The sequence below is a fragment of the Amblyomma mixtum genome, chromosome 1 (assembly GCF_055824585.1).
Source record: "Amblyomma mixtum isolate Tamu chromosome 1, ASM5582458v1, whole genome shotgun sequence".
NCBI classification, from domain to species: Eukaryota; Metazoa; Arthropoda; class Arachnida; order Ixodida; family Ixodidae; genus Amblyomma; species Amblyomma mixtum.
The window spans coordinates 145230667-145241865 of NC_143012.1; positions in this window are offsets into that span (position 1 = coordinate 145230667).

An 11199-nucleotide genomic window follows, 5' to 3' on the forward strand; every position below is an offset into this window, starting at 1 on the left:
CCCCCCGCACCACGACACTTTACCACTGACGAACGTTCGGTCGACTTGGTTGAAGGGAGGCCTTGTGTGTCTTGAGGCAAATAAAAATTAAAAATACAACTTAAATAGAGATAAATAAAATAAAGAGCGGTGTCAGTGTATGCGAAGTGACATGCAAAGAGAACACAAGGCCACTGAAGGGAGTCATTAACCCCTTAAAGAGGCTCTAAAACGCCCTCTAAATTCGCTCAGTCACTGCATCGTGTTGTCGTGAACACCTGAGCCACATATTGATACAGCTTAGAAGTGGACGAAGAAGAAGTGCTCCGCCATCTCGCTTGTGACGAGGAAGAAGAAGGGTTTCGCCGGCTTGCTGGTGACCGCTCGGCAGACTGGAACAGTTCTTGTGTATCTAACGATGTGCCGTGTAATATTCGTGACAATATTACACTTCCACACGCCGCATAGAACCCTCCTCAGTTTCACACTCCTGAGTATGTCGGTCCAGAAATGGCTGTTCGTTAGATTCCTTCAGACGTCACGCAGCTACCATGGCAGCTACCACTGAGGCACCACGGTGTGTCTGAAATCATTTTACTGCAGACAACTCAGCTTCTACAAAGCGCATCGCTGGAGGATATTTGTGGAGCGGCACCCTCTAACATTCCAGGCAAACCACAACTTTACTGAGAGCCCCTTTCAGAGCCCATTTAAGGCGGATCGAGCTTAAAGGGCCACTGACCAGGGTCCGGACATTTTTGAAAAACAAGCCCACTGCATAGATGAGGCATCGAAGATAACCTCTGCAAAATACTAGAGCCATGCGCGCCCCGAAAAGCTGCGAAAATTCAAATCAAAGCCCGCTCGTTCTTTCCGTCAGCAAAAACGGCCCGCCCCACTACTCTGAACCCCGCTGACGTCAAGGGGGGCTACTTTCGCTAAAGGCACTCCATTGGTGCATCGTTCTGACTGACGGGAGAAGGTTGGGCGTAGCCTTGGCGTCGCGTCATCTGCACAACGCTTTCCGCAGCGCCTTCTGTTCTGGCTCATGCCTACAAACCCGCATGAAGGAACAAAAAAAAAAAAACTGCGGAGGGAGCGTGCGGCGACAGCCTTGAACCCTAGTCATAAAAAGTAAAAAATAGTAAAACTGAGGGAGTTGGTTCCCCCCCGCCGTGATCACGTCACGAGACGCTCTGCGTGCGCGCTCCCTTCTCAGTTTTTTTTCTTCTATGCAAGCCCCCCAAAACAAGGTTTTAATTACTAGTGCAGCAGAGCCTTTCCCTCGCTCGCCCACTTGACCGCTCCGCACAGACACGGCTTATCTCATGCATCTTGCGTACGCCTTGACTCCAATGAACGACATGGGCTTCGGAGCGGAGAAAAGACACAAACACACAGAACACAAACACACATGAAGAAAAGCAAACGGGCGGTTGCCGGGCCCGCACTTCGCCGTGTGTTTCGAACAGAACCGACTTCCGCCCCTCCGCTCGTGAAGCGGTGGGGAGGCCTAAAAAAAAGGAAAAGGTGGCTCGCTAACTGGGAATGACAAACAGATGTATGAAAGGATGCGCTCGCTAACAAGTCTAGGTGGTCGAGCCGATCGCGCCTCTCGATCGTTCAGTATGCGCACCCGCAGCGCCCCCCCCCCTCCCCTCGAACAGACCCAGCAGCAAAAACTAAGAAAAGAATTCTATTGAAGGCGGGGCCATGACTTAGCCCTGTGACGCACTCCACAGACAGCACGCCTCCGGCTTACATCGGAGAAGGAAGGGGTGATTTTGCATTGCCGAGCCTACTCGACGAGGAGCGGGAGAGAAAAATTTCGAGGAGGGAACGGAAGGAGAGGAGGCTCGCTCAAAGAGAGGTAGAGAGTGTTTGCTACCCGGGGGTGGGCAGGGGCCCTTTAAGAGTCCTTCATGTTTCGCAACGCTCAAAAGTTTGAGATTTTGAAAACGATCGTGGACCTTGACAGCTGGTATACGTAGCGAGTACGCGTTTTTTGGCTGCCATGAATATATATTCAGAAAGCGCGGGACACTCAAACATGCAGGCGATCAGGAATTATTTAAAACTTAGGCTTCTTAAATTGTACTGGTGTTTTTGTTTGCAAGTAAATTAATGAAAGTGTAAATATGATAGTCTTCTCAAGCTTTGGAATACAATGGCGCTGCGGAGTTGCGAAGCCATGACTCATGAAGTCATGACTTCATAGAGGGATTTGTATGTGTATAGGTGTGATTTATATTTCTGTTTTGGTTTATGGGGTTTAACGTCCCAAAGCGACTCAGGCTATGAGGGACGCCGTAGTGGAGGGCTCCGGAAATTTCGACCACCTGGGGTTCTTTAACGTGCATTGACATCACACAGAACACGGGCCTCTAGAATTTCGCCTCCATCGAAATTCGCCCACCGCGGCGCCGGGATCGAACCTTCGTCTTTCGAGTCAGCATCCGAGAACCATAAGCACTGAGCCACCGCGGCGGACGATTTATAGTTCTATGTGTATTTGTATGTGTATAGGACTTGATGTATATATGATCTGTATTGTTCATGGACAAGTCTGCAGGATTTGCCTATAAAAATTCCATCGATTTTATTGACCAGAGTATAGAGGCAGTCTTTCTGTAGGGGTTACCAGCAATGAAGACGACGTATGAACCTCGTGATGCACATTTAAGGCTCCGGCACTGAGTCTCGATTACAACAAGCTACCGCGTATACGCGACATTCGGTTTCAACGAACACGCAGGTGTCACAAACTCGCCTGCGGTGACGCGTTCCGCGTCTGCTGTCTTCGCCGCGGATGTACAGGTGAGGTCAAAGGAATCTGGAGCCCGCTTCTGGCGCTGAAAGTTTTCTTGCGCGTTCCGTAGCGACAATATGCAAATTTCTTCTGGTTCGCCAGTGCCATTTGCTAGCATATGTATTAAATATCTACCTACTTTTTTGCGCTAGGTAAGGCGTGAGAAGAGTTTAATCGCCGAAGCGAGCTCGCTATTATTATGGCCGCGACTGTACACACGTGACAGTCGGAAAACTTGGCGCAAAGAATATTAATGCGAAAAAGGCGCGCGTCGCATGAACACGAGGGAAAGCCCAAAAATTATCTACGCGAGCGGCAGCATCATGGTTCGCACAATATTCCAGCCCAGCGTCCAGTGTCGGGCTTAGGGAAGCAACCTTTTGTATTGCATTGTTTTAGAATTTCAATGAGTGAAAAACGGGGGAAGTTGAGGTAAAAGCTGCAGTAAACAGCTCGAGGGCCCTCGACTCCAATGCAGTACTATGGAAAGGCCGAGCATATGTGCGCATTTCTACGCACTCCATGGTGCAAAATAAATACATGAACACTTGCAATGTATGGTTATACTTTGAACGTAAATTGTTCCGACTATGGACATATCCGAAGACATTCCAAACAGTATTCCTGCAGATGCAAGTACACAAAACTCATGTTCATAGAGAATATAAGATACACATAATGAGAACATCATTCAGAAGGGAGATTAGACTTACTCCACCGTCTTAACAGATTGTAACGTTTATTATCTGTGTGAGGTAAAAGTTCGATACTCTTAGAAGAGTGTTGCGAAGCATCTGATAGCCATACTTGGTTCTGGAATGGGGAATACTGCAGCGTTCACGAGAACGAGCAACATACACTGGAGGATTTCAGAAATAGACTCGCTATTTCTTACATCGTCGTCATCATATTACCAGGCTACGTCCACTGAAACACAAAGGCATCTCCGATATCCCTCCATTTAATCTTGTCCTGTGGCACCTGCGGCCACCTTACCACGCAAACGTACTAATCTCAAGGGTCCACCTGATCCTCTGCCACGCTGTCCTGTACACGCTTGCCTTCTTCTGCAATCCATTCCGTTACCGCAACGGACCTAAATAGTAACCTTGCCTTCGCATTACATGCCCTGCCCAAGCCCATTTCTTCTTCTTCATTTAAACTAGGTCACTAATTTTTCCGGTACACAGGCGAACACTGGAAAGCTGGAAGTCCTATACTTTCCACTTGATGACTACTGGAATGCTGCTATTCACAATCTTAGAGTATATGCCAAATGCACTCCACCCCGTTCTTATTCTCCTAGTTATTTTACTTTCGTAGTCCGGATCTGCGCTCGATCGACTCCAAAGCTTTGCTGGCTATCGTAAGCTGTTGTTCCCTTCCGGGTCTGTTGAACATAACTTCAGTATTCTTTGTATAGTGTTTAGACCTGTCGTTCGGCTTTGCCCGTCAAGGCCTTTGATCGCGCTTTGCAATTCATGCTCTGATTTAATTAGCAAGGAAATACCATCAGCACATTGGAGGTTACTAAGGTATTCTTCCTTAAGTTTTAGCCCCAACGCTTCCCACTCCAGCTGCCGAATACCTCTAGTGAACGCCAGTGAACAGTACCGGAGAAATTGTGTCTCCCAGCCAGGCATCCTTCCTGATTTGGGTTATTGATTACGATTATAATCGATGTAATGTTAAATTTATCTTGTCCATTACGCCGCAAGGCAGCATTCTGGACCCTTTCCTTTTCAGCATAGATGTGAATGATGTGGCGTGTGTAAGCAACGAAACAAAACTAGTTGCATATGCAGATAACGCCACTTTATTGTTTTCTTCTTCATGTAACCCGAATATATTTATGAAAACAATTGCAGCACTTGTGCATCCTGAACCATGGACACAATACATAACTATTGGACTCAAGATTAACACTTCAAAAACAAAAATCCATTCTTTTTCGTCCGGAAATGAACACGTCAATATTAATTTAATGATGATATTGCGCTCAATAGTTCTGGGGTAACAATACTGAGTGCTTTTAATATATTTGACGTATTTCTCAGAAAATGGCATGAAATAATCACTCATATTACACGGCGTTTAAACCGTCATTTGTTATGGGATCGATTTATTCTTTCAAAGAACATCCTACCTGTAAAAGTGACAATGCGTGCTGCTGTATAATTTATTATTCCAGCGTGCGACTGAATTATTGTCACTTGGTATCGGGGAAGGCATCACGTACAAAAAAAAAAATCCTCAGAATAATACATAAATCCAGTATGTCTTATAAGCATTCCTCTACACACCTTTTTAAGGAAGATAACATAATGACTATACACGATAACTAAGCGCATCGTTTCATGTCAGATATAAAATGGAGAAAAAAAATGATGGTCGATTAGCGTAGTTTAGTTTAGTTAGGCCAAATGCAGCTGCGCTAGCAGTTAGGTTTTCTCTTTGATTCCGGTGTTCAGGTCCAGTGTTCATGGATGTTCTGGTAGTGATAACAGGTAAAATGTCCACATATGCGGAATCGGTCATTCTCTGCAATCATAGATCCCTGGGAGTCCTCATACCCATCCTGGCGCAGTGGTGCAGCGGTCAAGCGATGCGCCACTGCCCTTCTATGGCAGGTGCTGCTGCCATTGGTGGGACTTTGATGTGCTTGGCTTGGGCTGCGACCCAGGTTGTTCTCCCCGAGCAGCCTCTCTTGATTAAATGAGCTGCCGCCTGATACGGTGGGCAGGTTGCTAAGTGTGTATATATACACGCCTGCCCACAACCCGGTGGGCAGTTGAGCAGCCTGCTATAAAACCGGTTTTAGAGAAACATACAAACGCACAGCGGCTAAATGCGAGGAACGGCCACTCTAACACTACAGAGTTTGCATTACTGGCTTCACTGTCCAAGAGACATGTCGCGTATACGCTACATGGAAGCCTCATATACGCATTTTCTTCGTGGAGGCGAGAGCACGTCAAGCTATAATTCTAGCTCTTTCCCTCAGCCTCCCCGAGCCTTAAATTGTACTGAAAAATAGTGGTATTATTATAGTTATTGAAGGACGCATGCGAAGAGGAGAGAGACTCTTTGCCAGCGCTAATTGCCCTCCCCAAACTCAAAATCTCGCCCTTATTTTCGTAGCTGGTCAAACCAGAAGCGGCGCCATCTCGTCCTGTGCTGGGGCGCGTTGATCAGTTATCGCCCAAGCTGCTGCATGCTCCCGTGGACAAGTCTTTCGAAGCCAGGTGTAACGCGACGGAGCCGAAAAACTTGCGCGCCCATTTCGCCTAATCTTCTTAATTAAGGCACTCCCACAGCATTGCGTCTGCGCAGAGCTCGCCAAGAGTGCCTACCTTTTTATGCGTAGCATATTGCAATCACTCAGTTCACCCCTTGGGCGCGGCCGGGCAGCCACCAAACCACGTGACGTGACGTCACGACAGCCGGAGGAAAAACCGTAGGTAATGATGATGGCGATTCTTGGTCAAAATTGCAAACACAATGAAAAGAAAAAAACCAAAAAAATAACAGAAAAAACAAAAAAAAACGGCTGAGCATGGTGGCGGTTGCCACCGCCCCGTTTCAAAGGGGGCGCTCCTATCCATCCATCCATCCATCCATCCATCCATCCATCCATCCATCCATACATCACGGAGGAAAAGCTGCTGAGAAAATCGAGTGCCGCCAAGTAATACCTCGCGCAAAAAGACCGCGCAATATGCAACGCATTCTTGGCTGAACCAAGCTAAGCCTGGGCATCTTTTTATTTGGAGAAAAAAATTCGCTGTGGCTTAGCTTGGTTAAGCCCGGTAATTGCGAAAGCAATATCCGTACCTACGCCATGGTTCAGCTGGTGGTTAGACTTGTGGTGATGCATCGGTTATACAGAAGGTAGTGTGAGGTTAATGAGACCTCGCCCGCTCCACAAAAGTACCGCGATCCAATCCAATGTAATGTAATCTAATCCAATTCAGTCCAATCCAATCTAATGTAATCTAATCTAATCCGATCTAATCTAAGGCCGCCGGTGGTGGCACCGCCACTACTCGCAGACGGCGCGAGATGGTCGCCCAGCTCTTCGGCGTGACGTCACACAGAGGTCATGCGAAAGGTCAATAAGTACTTTCTTCTGGGCGAGTTGGTTCATAATTTCCAAAGGTAAAAACTTGCGCAAACAGTAGAAGAAGAAGGAAGGAGACGGTACAACAGGACAGAGCGCAAACTTCCAACTGGTTTATTTAGGAAACTGTACCTACATATATAGACAGGTGAAATCATATCAGAGTGATCAAGCGTAAACACGTGTGCACACAACCAGCGAAGATCCACTACCAAGCAGGGCAAAACTAATAAAATCTCATCATGTTATCACTGAGGCCAAAAGATGCTAGCTGTAAGAAGGCTGAATGAAGTATGCAGGGTAATACCAGCAACGCAGACATATACACACACATACACATGCACGACTGCGCGCGCGCAAACAACACATGCACATACACACACACACACACAAATAGACAAGCACACGTAACCTTGTAACAACACATATCTTTGGCAAAGCCAAGTCAGACCTAAAAACAAAGTAAAACAGGCAGTCACAAACTAAAACCGATAAAACAGCCAAAAGGCTAAACCTGAGTGAATAAAATCAATTTTCTAGGCAAAAGCCGCGTCACTCATAAAAACCAACAACAAAAAAATCAACAACAAAAACAAGACGTATAGATTTCTAAGCAAAAGCCGCGTCAGTTATAAAAATCAACAACAGACAAGAAGGTATGTAACAGCAAGTAGCCCAACAAATCACACATGTCCTAAAAAGGCTAGCTCCTTATCAAGGAATGTTAAAGAGGTGGAACTAATACATTTTTCACCGTTTTTCGTTATTAAAAAGGCCTCAGTGATCTCTCTCTGTCCTGTTTGCGCTCTGTCCTGTTGTACCGTCTCCTTCCTTCTTCTTCTACTGTTTGCGCAAGTTTTTACCTTTGGAAAGGTCAATGGTGGCACCGCCGCGTCACGGCAAAGGCTTGAAAGTGCAAGTAGAAAAGCTTTCGCTTTAAAAGTGCTGCTCGACTTACGGCGTGGTACTTTTCTATGCCTCGCCGTAGCACCCGCACGCATTGTCAGCACGCATCGCCATGTATGAACGCGATCGCTCGGCTCGTTCCACGCCCAATCATCGGCAAAGTGCTTCCGAAAGGCGGTTGAAAATGTCAGCACATCGCTTTCTACACGACGCTGGATCAGGCCTCGGAGGCGTGAAAACGCGCAGACCAGTGCCGAAGCTCCGCCGGACACAGATTCCGCTCACAGCAGTTCTGCAGTAACGACTATTCCACTAGCCAACCTGCCGCCGTGGCTCAGTGGCTTTGGCTCCTGATCTCGAGGTCATGAGTTCGATCCCGACCACATTCGATAAAGGCGAAATGCAACAATCGGGTAGATGCTCTATTTAAGATGTAGCGAAGCGCCCTTGGTCACATTCGAGAACACGTTTGGCAAGGGTTGCTTCATAGTTCCCAGGGTTGCGAGCAGTAAAATTGGTTTTTGAGGAAAGGAAATAGCGCCGTGATAGTCTCACATCTCGGCGGACACCTGAACCGTGCCGTAAGGGAAAGGGTAAAGGAGGGAGTGAGAAAGGAAAGGAAGAAAGAGGTGCCTTAGTGGAGGGCTGCGGAATAATTTCGACCACTCGGGGTTCTTTAACGTGCACTGACATCGCACAGCACACGGGCGCCTTTGCATTTCGCCTGCATCTTTCGAAACGCGGCCGCCGCAGCCGCTGCTCCCGTACGCTCATCTCGCCGATTATTCAACTCCCTCAGCATTCAGCGGTTGCATGGTTCATCCAACGCTTTCAACAAATCTTTCCTTCCCATCGCCATAGAGGAATGGAACAATCTTCCTGAAACCGTTGTCATCGAAACTAATCCCACCAGATTTAGGCAGCTAATAACAGACCACTTGATCCAACTATAGCTACTTCCCTCGCGATGCTCTGAGTGCAATTTGAACTGCTTGTGTTATTGCGACACCCCCCCCCCCCCCCCAAGTGTTTTCCCACTTATTTCATTTCCGTACTTTTTAATGTGTAATTTATATACTACTGCTTTGCCATATATATTCTGTTCTATTTGAATCACCTGACGCTAATTTCACGTCAAATTTGTTATTCTTGTTATTTTTTGTTCTTTTGTTATGCTTTTCTATGCTTACATGCTTTTGTATGACTGTTTTACATCACTGTCTTCCCCCCCCCCCCCCCCCCTTATGTAATGTCCCAGACGGGATCTTTAAGGGTTCAATAAATGATGATGATGATGATGATGATTATAACCCGGGAACTACGGCTCAGCAGCCGAGCGCCCCAACTGCTGAGCCCATCAAGAGTTTCAGCACCTGTGAACCACATCTGATATAATTGAAAACGCGCATTTGTTGCCCTCATAGGCGTGTCTGCCTCGCCTGTTTGCCTTATCGTCCACGCAGACAGGGTGAACATATCATATATCACCACCGTTACGTTAACTATGCTTTCTAGCGATACGGGTTCGGCTCTTTACTTTTTGCTATCAGTTAAAAACATACTTATCATGCTCTACGCAGCGGCAGCACGGAACGCACAGAAATTAAATTTCATGGAGTAAGCTGCAATCTGACTGGCCAGCGGTTGTTGATAAGCCCGGCGTCGATGCGTACGAGGGGGTACCCAAAAGAAACCGGACTAAATTTTTTGGTCGGCAAAGCTTCTGTGGTACCGCGTTTTGCCACTAGGAGCGCATACAACGAACATTCCAGAGTCAGTAAGCCGAGTGCCGTCGTTGAAGGAGGTCAGACTAGTTTAGGCAGAGTTTTAGAGTGACGACTGTTTTGTGTGAATGTCGTTTTTGCAATGGCTGATTTTCGTGAACAGCGTGCGCCGGTCAAATTCTGATTTTTGCTCAGAAAAAGTTGAATGGAAACTCTTGAAATATTAAGAAAGACGTACAAGGACGATGCTATGGGGAAAACTCAAGTGTTGCTGAATCAAATCCTGAATCAAAGCAACAAGCATGCCAATGAAGAACATCAAATTCACCTCGCCTCATGAAAGCTCGTCAGGTGAAACCAAACCTCAAAACAATGCTGATTGGTTTTTTCGACGTGAGAGGAGTCGTCCATTGATAATTTGTTCCGCAGGGTCAGAAAGTTAGCCAGGCTTTCTACTTGGATGTTTTGAAAAGATTGGGCAACAGTGTGCGGTGGAAGCGGCCAGATTTGTGGCAGTCGGGTGACTGGTTTTTCTATCAAGGCAATGCCCCTGCTCACACAGCCCTGTCTCTACGACAATTTTGGCCCAAAAATGGCATGACCCCTATTCCTCAACCCTCATACTCTCCCGACCTTGCCCTGTGCTACTTTCTTTGTTTCCTAGAATGAAAAGGCAGGTGAATGGAAAGCGTTTCGCTGATGTTGCTGAGGTGAAGAAAAAAACGACGGAGGCACTGTCAAGCATCACAAAAGATGAATTTAAACAATGTTTTGAAAAATGGAATGAAAGATTCGACAAGCGTATCATTGCAAGTGGGGAATGCTTTGAAGGAGATTGAAGGTCTGTGCTTAAAATGTGGACAAATAAGTTCAAATAAAAATAAGTCCGGTTTCTTTTGGGTACCCCCTCGTATGTCTTGCAAGAGTGCGGACACACCCTGAAGGAAAAATAATACAACTCTTATTCACGCTGTTCGACTCGAACGAAAAGTCCTTGGGTTTTGGATGCAGTATTTGCAGGCGGCAGATCTTTGTACGGCTCACAACAAACACAACCGGAGGTGATCTCGTTCTTACTGAGCGAACGTATCGTGGTCAGGAAGCAGCAGGCATGAGAAAAATGTGCTCTCGCGCGCAGTAACCTCACTGCACAAACAGCAGACGTGACGACCAGTGACGACGCACGTCTCGGCAGCTTTCGAATCTCGCGCCGAGCACGAAGAGAGGTCCGCCCGCACTACGCGTCTGATGTACGACGCCGGGCGGCATGCCGATTTGCGCGAACGCTGACATGTCACAGATCGCAATTCGTGCCATTTCTTTGCAGGAATCCGAACAAGCGACGCAAAAGAGAAATACTGGACGTCGTAGACCCACGTTTGCACTCCGCAGGATCGCGAACAGACTGCCCGTATCGCTGACGTCACCAGGCGCTCGACGAGGTGACGCACATTAGAAGCGCAGCATCAACGTACTTGAGGTACCGATTGGTTGAAAGTAAGTTAAAACTTCTCTAGAACAAAAACAGCCAAAAATTATTTTATAAATTTTATTGTGTTTTTTTGTCGTCTGTGTGTGAAGTAACATTTTTTTGCACGTTTTTTTTTAAATTGTAGTCTCGGACCAAAAGGGCACGTCCGATAAAAGTGGAAAGCCCCCCT